General features: G+C 43.8%; 1 pseudogene; it reads right to left on the bottom strand.

The window, feature by feature from the left end:
* The window catches only part of LOC142399564 (uncharacterized), a 49,301-nt pseudogene extending 38,331 nt beyond the window's left edge, over positions 1-10,970 (bottom strand).
* Positions 10,971-14,634: the final 3,664 nt, after the last annotated feature.

The following is a 14,634-nucleotide window of genomic DNA, read 5'->3' as shown; positions in this document are numbered from 1 at the left end:
GGCTGCTGAACTGCCATCACAGGGGCAAGTCCATCGTCGACCCTGTCAAAGGTCAAGAAGAGGTGCACCTGGAGGACGAAGGTCCTCGGGGGCATGTTGGGCCTGTGGCGAGAGGGGACACTTTGTTTACAGCTGTCCGAGAGCACCGAGAAACCCGAGTGTTCGGCAGGACCGTGGCCAGTCCCTGCGGGGCGGAGCAAGTGGCCCGGCAGGTCCAAGGCGTTCCTCTGGCAGAGGAATCCCAGTATTGGGTTACATTGACATATAGAGGTAAGAAGTACACTTACATCGGACGTACTCAAAAGGGTTTAAAAACCGCCCTCAGGTGTGTCATTATTACAAAACAAAACAAAGTTTTTAAGTTAAATGTGTCACGACTACTAAGTTTCTAAAACTTGAATTTAAATAGGTCACTGTTACTAGGACAGAACAAAACAAAGTTTCTGAATTTAAAATTTAAATGTGCCACTATTACGAAGTTCTAAAATTTGAACGGAACAAAGTTTCTAATTTAAATTTTAGCATTGATAGCCTAAATTAGAGTATCTAATTAGCCCATAGGGAATTACTGATATCTCTCCATCCCACTTGGAGGGAGTAAGTAAAGCGCCATGTCCAAAATAAATAAATAAATAACTAATGAATAAATAAATAAAATTAAAATACAACAAGTATGATCTTCTTTTGGGAGGATTATGCAATAAAATGCGCTTCCTCTGGAAGGAATCATGAAAAATCCAAAGATCAAAGGTTGAAAGCACAACTGGAGAGGACAACCGAGGCTAAGTTAGCCTTTGGAAATTTGAAACAGAATTAGCAAGAGTCATCCGAAACGGGCAACATTAGTCTATGAGAAGCCATTTTTCTTATATGTCTCCAATAGACACCATAAGATTTCAGAACTAATAAATCAGAGTAGGTATGTTGTGACTCAGGCAGGATGTTTGCAGGTTGTGCATCTTTTGACACGTTCAGATGTGAGAATACAGAAGTGTACTACATCGGGATCTGCGGATGTCATTCCACGTGAGTTTGAAGGAGAACCACATGAGCGTGTGGCAGAAGCTGTGAGATACATTAAACTGAGACCTGAATTAGAAGCAACTTCACTTGTGCAGGCTGATGTCACTTATGTTGTGTATGGATCATGTTGTGAGATCATTTGGGTGGTCATGAGGTTTTGCAGTTGTGAAACAGGAAGGGGGAGAACTTTGTGACGGTGAAAGCTGAGAAGTGTGAACGGCCATGTTTGGCACAGTTGGCTGAACTGAAGGCATTAACGGAAGCATGTTGAATGGTGAAAGGTAAGGTTACGAATGTGTACACAGATTCTGCATATGCTCATGATATTTGCTATTTGTTTGAAGCAGTTTTGAAGCAGAGAGGGTTCAGGAGGGCAGATGGGAGTCCAGTGCGACAGGAGGTCCAAATGAAGGAGCTGATTGCAGTCATGATGCTCCACGGAAAGCTGGCAGTGATAAAGGGTCATATAATCGTAAAGGTAACGAAGTGGTCAGTAAAGGTAATAACGCGGCTGATGAAGCAGCGAAAGTAGCATCAAAGTGCCAGCTTGCTGTCTTGGCACCAATGGTGTTACTGGAGCCAGAGGTCACGCCACAACAAGGATATTGGTCATACATATTGGATAAATAGTCGTAAAAATTTTTTTGGTAAGAGAAGTGATTCATCTGTTTATCATTCCATCAGAGATTAGCTCAAATAATGGTTAAGTGTTTGTTTAGAGAGTTGCAAAAGGCATTCTGCAGCAGCTGCGAATCAAGCAGCGCTGTGGGGCCGTTTATCATCCACAGAGTCAAAGGATGGGTAAGAGGATCAATGGAACCTGGAAAGTGAAATTGAATTGAATCTGTGCTTCAACTAAACTAACTAGATGCTTTGCCGCTTGCACTAATGAGATGTCCTATGCAGACTCATAGAGTCACGCACTAACACCGCATAAAATGCTAACGGGTCGACCCATGCCGGCACCTCAGCCCCCACTCGAGCAGGTGCAAACAGAGTGGACAGCTTACATGAAGCAACTAACTGCAATCCACAGAGCAATCTATCTACAGGAGGAGTTCAGAGACTTGAGTTTCGAACAGCTGGTTGAGAGGCCAGTGGTGCCAGGCGACCAGGTGTACATCAAAGTGTTCCGGAGGAAGTGGCTTGAGCCAAGACGGAAAGGACCGTACACAATGGTGCGAGCAACGTCAACAGCAGTTCAAATGGAAGGTAGCAACACATGGTACCATTTGAATCACTGCACTAAGGTTCGGACTAAAGACACAGACGGAGTTAAGTCCGAGGAAAGGATGAACAAAAGGAAGATGTTAAGATTTCTGACCCTTATGAGCATCCAGGTGTGGGTGTTGGCCGACAGCATGAGCTCAGGAGAACGAAGCCTGGAGATGTTGGACAGGATCCTGCAAACAGGAGAGGCTGGAAGGGTCCCGTGATGAAGCCACCCCGCAGGGAAGTAGCCAGCCTGGGTCAGATGAGTATGATGCAACAATACACACCCACTCAGACCATGCCACGCCACAAACTTTGCCAGCAATACACACGAGAGCTAGTCGTGAAGAGGTATCTGCTAAGCTTGAATTTAAGTACGTGGGAATAAAGGGTGAGGAAGTGTGAGGAAGGATGAGTAAATATGAGTGAGTAGGGGTAAGTGTGAGGAGGGGTGGATCATGGGTCCGGTGGAGGAGACGACCAAATCACCGCCTCTGGACGCCACAACAAAGGGGCAATCTGGTAAGATCATGTCAGATTGGGTCAGAAGAAGTTGTTCACAATAGTTGTAAGAACAGAAAGATTTCTCGTGGAAGGCTAGGGGGATTTGATACCATTAGCACTACGGGACAGAATAATCATGTTAACCCAAGAACAGACGGGGTGTACATGCACAGGTAAAGTCAGGAAAACAGTGTAACTGTGGAAAATGGGTTAAGGCAGCACAGGATATGTGGTATAGATGGGCATGGTACACTGCGAGAGAACTGACAGCGACGGAGTGTCTCGTATGTGCAGACGCTCCAGGAGCATTGCCTGTTGTTGTTCCAGAGCCACACACCTTCAGAGACGGTGCGGTGGTCCAGCAACGGGAATGCAGAGAAGGTAGGTTCACATCGGCAGAGGATAAATGGTTATTGTTTCCTACGTGTGGTATTAAGTGCAGATTGATGTTTGGGCCAAATAAAGTACATAGTTATTTTCAAAATAAGGGAGGGCCACAAATTGGAGTCTTCTTGTGCTGAATTTAATCTGAGTACATCACAGGATGGGCCTCCGACTGATGATAGAGTAGGTTACGATGGTGAGTTTGAATGCTTTTGGAACTCGCGTAGGTAATACTACTGTTAAATGAAACCAATATTTATTGGGATTTATTTATTTGGATCAAATTGTGAAAATATAGAAATGATCATTTTAACTCTATATCTTTTTGGGGATCAGACACACCTGATAGCTGAGAGTTACTGGATGTGTGGAGATCATGTTTTGTTAAATGTGCTACCCAACAGGGAGATAGGTCTTTGGGCACTGGTGAGGAGGAACACATCAGTTGTGGTAGTGTATGACAAGGTAAACGAGATGCGAGGTTTGGATGTGGAAAAAGGGAGAGTTAAAACATATAGTGGTAACTACATCATGGATAAGCACGTTTACTTGGATGCAATAGGGCAGCCGAGAGGGATTCCTTTTGAGCTCAAAGCACGCAGGGAGATTGCAGCTGGATTTGAGTCTATTTTGCCGTGGATCACAATTAACAAAATGGGGAATGGACTAATTACATATAATACAACCAACAGGGAATTCTTAGCTACACGAGTGAAGGGTTTGCAGGCTTTGGAGAACAACTACATGAGACGAGTATGATGGCTTGGTAGAACAGACAAGTTTTAGAATGGATATTAGAAGGGAAAATGGTGTGTGCCAGATGGTTGGGGAAAATGTTGTACATTTATACCCGGGAACACTGCAGCTGATGGGACGTTTACAACGGCCATGAAGAAGATCAGGAAAATAAAAGAGGAGCTGAAGAGTAATGCTGGTGGGAGTGAATGGTGGTGGACTGGTCTGTTTGGGATTTTGGGAGAAGGGGGAGCGATGGCAGTTAAGGCGGGAATAGCAATATTGTTGATAGTGAGGATGGTTTCACTATTGGGGTGTTGCATTATACCCATTCTGAGAAGGTGTTTGCTGCAAGGGATGTTCAAACAAACAGGGGAAGGAATCTGGAGGCAGATGACCATGCGAGACCAGGTCTGAGGACCAACGCATGGGAGAGCGGGCCAACGAATGAAGGTTATCAACGGACGGTTCACAAGATTCTTTCCTCGGGTGTGGAACCAAGTTTAGTCTGATAGGGAGAAGAGATGCTGAAGATCTCTTTGATTGGGAGTGACGTACTGGCGACCTCTCCTCCCAGAGTTAGCTTAGCAGGTCCAGACCCAGCCGGACGGATGTTCGGCCAGAAGCAGACGACATCAGAGTACGGGAGATGGGACGGGACTGGAGGAGCTGCATTACATTGCATTTTATTACTATAGTTGTGTGATAATCCATAATTTTATGTATTGTACTTGATACAAAACGGTGATTAACTGATTTGATGGTGGTGTATTCAGTCTATGTGTATTATCAATCAAAACTGATCACTGATATGTCCATTGCCAGTTGTGTTAGTCAACTGTTCGGAGTGCGACCTTTGGTAAAGTGGTCGGTCGCCAGTGGGGTGGGGCCGTAGGTGAGTTTTCCCAAGATAAGAACATGAGTTACGAAAGTAGCAGCCGGTGGGTTTTTCGCACCTATGCACTGCGAACAGTGGACAAGTGTGATGGCAATGTAAAACTTGTAGTGTTGTTGAATTCAATATCGTTTAATTTAATTTAATCATTTAATGTGATTCGAGTACACATATATATATGTTCCTTTTCATTTATTCAAAATGGTCCCGTTGATTGATATTGTAGAATTATTAGGATCATTCAGTGTTGATTATGTTAATTAATTCTTAATTAACTATGTGGGATGATTTTCTTTCATTTTAGATTATTTCTTTATTAAATCACTGATAAGTGATTTCAGGGGGGACTATGTGGGAGAAGGATGTCATGACATTCTCATGACTTCTGGCCTAGTTACATCCTGTGCCTGTTGACTGGTTCATATGAATATTGTTGATAGTTAGAATGAGCGTGTTTATGATAAACTGCGAAAGCTAGGCGCCTCCAGAGAGGGCCACGTACACTTGTTATGATAAAACGGTATAAAAGGGTGTCACAAGATGAGCTCGTCGGACATTTTGTACATTCTGTATGCATATTTGCTGTGACAGTTTGTTCAATAAACTCCCCAATGGACGGCTGACCAACGCGGGATTCGACTCTAATTTCTCCACAACAAGAGGAGGTGGAGAACGAGGGCAGGGTGAGGGAGGCTTAGGCAGTCATGCTTAAATGATTGCCTCTGCAACAGTCTGATCTGGGTTAAAGAAGAGAAAATGGATGGGTGAATGGATGGCTCAGTGGATGGAAAATATCCATTATTCTGACACTCATTAACATTGTGGCTTCTGCACTGTACATCATTTTGAGCACTGATTCAATAAAACAAATTTGTGTGAAGCTTTTAACACAGAAAACTTGTCAAAGAATAAATATTTGTTTCATAACTGGTTGCACTGATGAAACATTTCCATCAGTGTTGGAAAATATGTGGCACTTTCTAGAAATGTTACAGTTCGAAAGTTGAAGTCCCACTTTTGAAACTCTTCAAATCTCTTAGGACAGCTGGTATGTGGAGTTGGGGGCAGAAGCAGAGCAGCGAGGATGGAAAGAATCTGTCCAGTGAAAGTAGGATGTAGAGGATTTGTTGCAAAGTCTGTTGTCTCATTGTTGAGGGAGCTGGGTGTAAGTGGACAGAGTGTGAGGAAAATAGTGAAGGAAGTATCAGATGAGGCAGTAAAGTCCAGTCAGTGGATTTGGATTAGAAGAAGCAATAGTAGCTGGGGGCCCAGCAGGGGGAGCACTTAGGGAAAACAGACTCTTGGAAGAAGCAAAGAAGAAGTTTAAGATATTTAAGAGGAAGGTTTGGCCCATGGGAGCCTTTTGAAACCAAGCGGCCATTTTAGGTGAATTGGCCAGTGTGGCTTTGTTTTTGCTGGCATTTTTATCAAAATCAAATCAAATCAAATTAAATTTATTTGTATAGCACATTTCATGTACAAAACAATTCAAAGTGCTTTACATAAAATAAAAGCAATGCAGTAGGGAGTGGAAGAAGCATTAAAAATACATAAAAGATAAAAGAATATAAAGAGAAACAAATAAAATAATTAAAATTAATTGAAAAACAAGCAACAGCCTAGATAAATTAAAAGATATCGTGCAGATTTCATGCATAGACACATGAGAAAAGAAATGTTTTTAACCTGGATTTTAAAATGTCATTTGGTGAAAGTTTAATCTCCACTGGCAGTTTGTTCCACTTGTTTGCAGCATAACAATTAAATGCTGCTTCTCCATGTTTAGTCTGGACTTTTAGTGATTATAGGACTGTTTAGGTGAATTTGTCAGCTGGATCTGCTAGTGTGTCTTGTCCTGCCTTCACCTCTGGCCCCCTCTATATTTTCATTACCCCCTACCCGAACCAGGGTTTGAATCCCATTCCTACTTATCTTTACCTCTTCTATTTCTCCCCTCTACCCAAACCAGGGTTTGTATCCCCACCCCGCTGTGACTGGTGTGCAGTTGGTGACAGGCTGAGGTAGCTTGTGGTTGTGGAAAAAAAAAGAAAAAAGATGGTTGTTGTGGTGTGAGGAGCAGTATTGGCTTGCATTAGGGGGGTGACTCTGGGACGCCAGTGGTCACTGTCTAGCCTCCTGGAGGTATCATGGGCCCAACTAAATGAAACACTGATGAAAGGAGGTTCCCACCTGATGACCCCAATGACATGTTGGTCAGCACTGCTCACTGATCTATAGGGAGTATAGGGAACTAGAAAATTTCTGAAGAAATTTAGAAGGGGCCTGCCAAAGTGTGCGTATCGCTCAACCAATCACGGCTGCTCAGGAATGGTTCGCAAGGCCTAAAGAAGAAGCATTCAAGCCTAAACCGCATCAAAGCCGTTTAAATTTAAAAATTTAAAGCGGCAAACTGTCCCTTTAAAGATGCGAACTGTCCATTTAAAGAGGCGAACTGTCCCTTTAAAGAGGCGAACTGTCCCTTTAAAGCGGCGAACTATCCCTTTATTATCGGCGAACTGTCCCTTTAAAGCGGCGAACTGTCCCTTTAAAGTGGCGAACTGTCCCTTTAAAGCGGCGAACTGTCCCTTTAAAGCGGCGAACTGTCCCTTTAAAGAGGCGAACTGTCCCTTTAAAGCGGAGAACTGTCCCTTTAAAGAGGCGAACTGTCCCTTTAAAGATGCGAACTGTCCATTTAAAGAGGCGAACTGTCCCTTTAAAGACGCAAACTGTCCTTTTAAAGCGGCGAACTGTCCCTTTAAAGAGGCGAACTGTCCCTTTAAAGCGGCGAACTATCCCTTTATTATCGGCGAACTGTCCCTTTAAAGCGGCGAACTGTCCCTTTAAAGAGGCGAACTGTCCCTGTAAAGCGGCGAACTGTCCCTTTAAATAGGGTGACCATACGTCCGTATTTCCCGGGACATGTCCGTATTTCACGGGACGCCCGGGACAGGAAGTGAAATACGGACGTGTCCCGGGAAATACGGACGTATGGTCACCCTACTTTAAAGCGGCGAACTGTCCATTTAAAGCGGCGAACTGTCCCTTTAAAGAGGCGAACTGTCCCTTTAAAGAGGCGAACTGTCCCTTTAAAGCGGCGAACTGTCCCTTTAAAGCGGCGAACAGTCCCTTTAAAGAGGCGAACTGTCCCTTTAAAGCGGCGAACTGTCCCTTTAAAGCGGCGAACTTTCCCTTTAAATCGGAAAAGGACTGGCTGGGCCACTAATAGCCTTGTTTCTATGGTAATTACTGTAATCTCCCTCATTTAAAGGCATGGTTGGTAATCCTGTTCAGAAACACATTTTGTAATACTGGGTGAAATGGTCCGTCTGTCCTGAGAGAAATCTATACAAGATGTATTTAGAAAAAGGGACAAAAATAATCAGACCTCTGTGGCAGCTGCTGGACTGAGAAAAAGCTGACGTCCCGCTGATCTCGGATTGGAGCGCCTACAAAAACCAATCAGATGCCTCTGCTTTCTGCCTACGCCCCCCTCTGTCGGCTCCCTGCTCCGTGTGCGCATGCGGTTCTACCGGCTTTGGATGAAGCACTGACGGAATGGGGAGGGGGGGGTGGAGCTTAGAGGAGGGGACACTTTCGAATCTTGCTAGCTCTCTTGCTAGCTCTCTAGGATTACCTACCATAGCTTTAACTGACAGTTAAGCTGCTGCTACACTAATTATATGAGACTCAGGCTTCTCAGAGCCAAAAAACCTCTACGAACAGATGCTTCCCATTCGGAAACCGTAAGAGCTACGAAAAAAATTCTCGCAGAATGAGCGAGGGACGCCTTTGGACTTCAATATTCCCGTGTTTCAGATCTGTAGCACATTCACAGTGAAAGCACGGATGAGAGAAAGAAGGGCTGCAGGAGCTGCTGAGATTCTGAGAATTGGATGAATTAAAATGGGGATTTGAGGTCTTTGAGCCCCGACATCACTTTGCTCTGAGGGGCTCTGAGAGCAAACGGTCAGCCCTAGATGAAATATGAAAACATTTTATGAAACCCAACATGCGTGCCTATATTATGACAGTACATAATGGCATTGGAGCGATATTTGTAGGCGTAAGGGCGATTCGAAAATGAATCTGAGGTCAGAACTCTTGCTCTTCCCACACTCTAATGTAATGGCAGTTGTGCTCTAAAAATTCAAATTTTTCAGATTTTGGCCAAAACTTTGGGTCGCTTGGAGGCATGCTGTGGGAAATCCGTAGCAGGTATCGACATGGCGTCTTCACTTCTGAACACAGCACGGACGTATCTACAAACTGACATTTGAATGGCGTTTCTAGGTTAATGCATGATGACACAGTAACTGCTCAAAATTTTGGGTTTTTTATGATTTTTGCAGGTCATCCCCCTGTTTATTCCTAGGGGGGCTTTGGGGGGCTGTTTTTTGCTTATTACGTCGCCATGGTAACTCCAATCTTCAATAAAAGTAATAGCCCGCGAAAACTCATCGAGCCGGTCGTTTTGATATATATATTGTTGGGATGTGCGGGCCCATTAATGTGGACGGAAGAATAAATATATATATAAATAAAGAGACACATTTTCAAGAGACACATGTTAAATCCCATAGACTTTTGCCAACGGAATAGTAATAGGTGCCTTGCCATGCATTTGCATGGAGTCCTATGCAATGCTATGGATATTCCAGATATGGATATATATATATATATATATATATATATGTATGTGTATATATATATATATATATGTATATATATATATATATATATATATATATATATATATGGATATTCCAGATATTCCATTATTCACTGAGTCTGGTCCATTTTTTCTTTAGCACAAGTTTATTGTGTTTACCTTAAATTAAATTGTGACATAACATCAGAGTTATTTCTAGGTTTTAGACACAGATTAGTTTTCTTGTTTTGTCTAATCGTTTTGATTTTTTTAGCTAAAAAAGTTGGCAAATTCATTTCATTTCTCAGTGGAGAGGAGGTCTGGGTTTGACTGTTTAGGAGGATTTGTGAGTTTGTCAACCATAGCAAACAGAGTTGGAGAATTGTTGACATTCTTATTAATCATTTCAGATAAATGCAGCTGTCTGGCCTTGCACAGCTCATTGTTATAACTACGCAGGCTTTCTTTGTACAGCTCATAGTGAATCTGAAGCTGTGTTTTCCTCCACTTACAGGTGGAAGGTAGCATGGCAGACTGATGGGGCCACTGGATCCATAAATAGTTAAAGGAGACAGTCTAAGATCAGAAATTTTGTCTCTGAAAAATGTCAGGAAGTTTTCACAGAGGTTGGATGAAGGCATAGCAGTGTTTTTTGTCACATGGACTTAAAAGAGATTACAATGAACTGAAAAGCATTTGAGTTTTGTGACAACTTGAAGAGACAAGATTTGACAGAAAGCTACATTTTGCAGCTTTGACTGCTCTCTGATATTCAGCAAGTCTATCTCTTAGGATTTGCAGAGAAACCTGAAGATAGTCTTTCTTCCACCGGTGCTCAGGCACGCGTGTTCACGCATACTCTTGTTTAACCAAGGTTGTGCCATAGGTTTTATGCGCTTCAGCCTAAATGGGGCTACTGAGTCCAAAACCTCCATACAAGTTTCATTAAAGTAAGAGAGGAGTTTATCCGGAGTAGGGTTTTGCAAATCATAATGATACATTTCACTGAAAGCAGCAGAGAACAGGGAAGCTGTCTGGGAATTTATTGTGTTCACCGGCGTACCGTGGCGCAAGGACTGTTTCACAGATCTCAATTATATTTGCATTAAGACCAAAGGACAGCTCCAGGTCCAGGGTGTGTCCTTTTTCATGTGTTGAGCCCGGCACCGACTGAGTCAAGTTAAAAGAATCAATCCGATTTAAAAAGTCTTTGGCCAGTGGTCTGGATTCACAGCAAACATGGATATGGAGACAGTGAATTCGGAAGAGAACAGAGGTGATGTGGTCTGAAGACTTGGTACCGGTGATGATCCGGGCAGCTGAATTCTGAATGATTTGCAGTATGTTGATGAGTTTGGTGGGGAGTCCAGTGAGCAGGACATTACAGTAGTCGATGCGGGATGTGACAAATGAGTGAACCAGGATTTCAGTGCTGGATTGGGTCAGTGATGGGCGGAGTCTGGAGATGTTGTGGAGGTGGAAGAATGTGGGTGCAAATGAAAGGGTGCTGTCCAGAATAACGCAGAGGCTCTTGACTTGGGGTGAAAAGGGGACAGCAAATCCGTCCATGGTGATGGGTGGAACTGTGTTGTGATGTGATTTGGTGAGGATGGATTTGGAGCCGATGAGCAGGGCCTCGGTTTTTAGTGCTGTTTAGTTTAAGGAAGTTCCTGATCATCCAGCTCCAGATGTCTTCAAGGCAGATGATGAGAGAGGTGGGAGGGATGGCAGCGGTGGGTTTGGAGGAGATGTAGACCTGTGTGTCGTCAGCGTAGCAGTGAAAATGGACCCCATGGTGACGGAGGAGTGTGCCCAGGGGGAGAAGGTAGATGGTGAACAGAAGTGGACCCAAGACTGACCCCTGGGGGACACCCAGTGAAACACCCGAACACCCAGACTTGTGGTTCCTTAGATGCACGAATTGTTGGCGGTCAGTGATGTGAACCAGGAGAGTCCAGCACCAGTGATCCCAATGCCAGCCAGGCGGGCCAGGAGCAGAGGGTGGGAGATGGTGTCGAACGCTGCACTGAGGTCGAGGAGGATGAGAATGGTGAGTAGTCCGGAGTCAGCTGCACGGAGGAGGGCGTTGGTGATTTTGACCAGGGCTGTTTCAGTGCTGTGTTTTGGACGGAAGCCAGATTGGAAGGGTTTGTGGAGGTTGTTTGTGTCGAGATGGGACTGTTGTTGTGCTGCAATCACCCTTTCGAGTGTCTTGAAGATGAAGGGGAGGTTGGAGATGGGCCGGTAGTGGTTGAGGACAGCTGGGTCAGCACCGGGTTTTTTCATGATGGGTGTGATGGCAGCCAGTTTGAGAGTGGGGGGTACAATACCAGTGGTGAGGGAGGAGTAAATTATGCTGGTGATCATGGGGGAAATGGACGGCAGACAGGCTTTGACAAGCGAGGTGGGAAGAGGATCAAGCTGACAGGTGGTGGTTTTGGCTTTATTGATGAGTTCCGAAATGATATGTTCGGATGCTGGGGTGAAGTCAGAGAGGGAGCTGATGAGAGGTTGTCCAGTGGTGATCATCCAGGGTGGATCGTTTGGGGAGGTGCAGGATGAGGCCAGTTGTTGGTGAATAGTGTTGATTTTGTCCAAGAAGGCAGTACACTGATCGGTGGAGATGTCAGGAGGGAGGGTTTTAGGCGGTTGGAGCAAGCGGCTGACAGTTGAGAAGTGGACTCTGTGGTTACCTGTACCAGTGTTGATGAGGTTGGAGTCGTATGAAGATTTGGCAGTGGTGAGGGCATCCTTGTAGTGATGGAGGTGGTCTGAGTACATTTGGCTGTGTACAGTGAGTCCAGTCCTTTTGTAGAGTCGCTCCAATCGACGGCCGGTGGCTTTGAGCTGGCGAAGCTCAGGGGTGAACCAGGGAGCAGTGTGGGTAAACGAGACTGAGTGTGTTTTCAGGGGGGCCAGGGTGGTGAGAGAAAAGGAGAGGGAGTTGTTATAGTGAGTCACATGGGGTCCGTTTCACAAAGCAGGTTCAACAAACTCTGAGTCTATTCCTGAACTCTGAGTTGATCTACTCTGAGATAGAATAGACACATAGAAGGAAACCACTAGTCAGACTCTGTCAGAGGTGACAGTGTAGAATAGAGTGCAGGCATAGAGGGAAGTACAGAAAGAGAAAGTGCAGTAAAGGGAGTAGGGAAGTACAGGCTCAGTGCTAGGGTAGGAGATGCTCTCTGAAGAGCTGGGTCTTCAAGAGTTTCTTGAAGATATTCAGGGACGCCCCTGTTCTGGTTGCGCTCGGTAGGTCATTCCACCATCGTGCAGTGACACATGAAAAGAGTCTGGATTGTCTTAAGTGTGGCGTAGGCACTGCTAGACGACAATCCTTTGACAAGGAACAAGGACTTTACATGTGAAGTGTACATTATGTCCCGGAGCGAAGTGTTTGTCCATGTCCATTGTAAGCAACTCTAATCTAATGAAGCATCTCTCAACGGCACACACTTTTACAAAACTAGTGGCCAAAAACACCTTTGTTGACACTGTTGATGATGATAGCAGGCCAGGTGTGGCTAACGTGAGCTCCGCTAACAAAGAAGGACACGGACCACGCCGTGGCTCGAGCTTCAAACTTGTGACACAGACTGAACTGAATGGAATGATAGGTAGGTATGCTGTTGAGAAGATGCTCCCCTTATCAACATTTGAATCAGACTACTTCAGAGCCCTTATTGGCAAAATGAAACTGTGCAACTGGCTTTCTGGAGTTCAAATTCTTAGACATATTTAAAAAAAAAAAAAAAAAGGGGAACGCAACAGTTACTTTCCCTGGTAACTAGTTACTTTTACAGTGGAGTAATTTAGTTACTAACTCAGTTACTTTTTGGGAGGGGTAACTAGTAACCAGGGTTGGGGAGTAACGGATTACATGTAACGGCGTTACGGTAAAAGGATACAAAATAAAAGTAACTGTAATCCGTTACAGTACAAGCAAAAACGATGTACTCAGATTACAGTTACATTCAGGGAGAATGGGGGTTACTTAACAGGATTACAATTTGTGCAAGGTTATTGCAGTGACAGAAGTAGCCTATAGAGCGGCAGGGTCGGACTGGGGAAAAAAATCGCCCCTGGCAATTTTCCCCGGGACCAGCCCCCCCCTCAGTATTAATTAGTATCTCCAATCTAATTAAATAAAAATAAAAAAACGAGCACAGACCGCTCATACAGTCAATGGCATGTACCCATAGAAAAAATACACACTCACACACACATCACACAACCTGACTATCGACTGCTAACACAGTAACCTACACAAACCCAGACACATAATGGCTCGGCGGCCAGCAACCGGATAAACCAATGAAGTGAATCAATCCTGTGAAAGAATGAAAACAAGTGAATGAAACCTGCACTCACCCATTATGAAGTTAACTCTGCCAGCCCCTCCATAACCTTACCCCTGCTCAGCCAACTCCTTGACGTCGGGTATGGTTGGTAACGTTACTGCGGCTAGCATTAGCAACTAGGCTGCTAGGCTTGCTAAATCGGTAAGCATTAGGCTACTGAAGAAAGCTAGTCTTTTTAGTTACATTATATTATCATCTTTCTTCTCGGCTATAAGTTAACCTTTGTTTACGGCCACTGGCCCTAACCTGATGCGCTAGCTGTCAAATCACCGGAAGTTTTCACCGGAAGTACTGGCGCACACACACAAGCAAGGGTGTGCAAAGAAAAATAAAATGTGATGTAAAAGTCTTACTTTGCTTAGTTATTACTAAAGTAGAGCACTTCATTGTCATTGCACATGTATTAATGAAATGCAGTTTGGCATCTTATCAAGTGTAACGCGTGCAGATTGTATAGCATGCAGTATTTAGAGATAAAATGCAGTTATTTACAGCTAGTGTAAGGAAAGATGGTTAATAGATATGTGCAGAATAGATCAATTACCTAGAGAAATGCATGTATGTGCAGAGAATGTATAATGTAGTTATGGCAGTACAATGAAAAGAAAAATAGCATGGTATAAATAAATGTGATAAATACAGATGGAATCATACAGATAATATACAGATTATCCTATACCATAAATAGGTAAAAGTAATCCAAAAGTAATCCAAAAGTAATTAGTTACATTACTTTTTTTTAGTAATCCAAAAAGTTACACTACAATTACATTTTAAACAAGGTAACTTGTAACTGTAACGGATTACATTTTTAAAGTAACTTACCCAACACTGCTAGTAACTATAACAAATTACTTTCTAAAATACTT

Source organism: Odontesthes bonariensis, chromosome 14 (genome assembly GCF_027942865.1).
Source record: "Odontesthes bonariensis isolate fOdoBon6 chromosome 14, fOdoBon6.hap1, whole genome shotgun sequence".
Lineage (NCBI taxonomy): Eukaryota > Metazoa > Chordata > Actinopteri > Atheriniformes > Atherinopsidae > Odontesthes > Odontesthes bonariensis.
The sequence above is the reverse complement of the archived record's forward strand: the minus strand, read 5'-3'. Positions and strand labels throughout refer to the sequence as shown.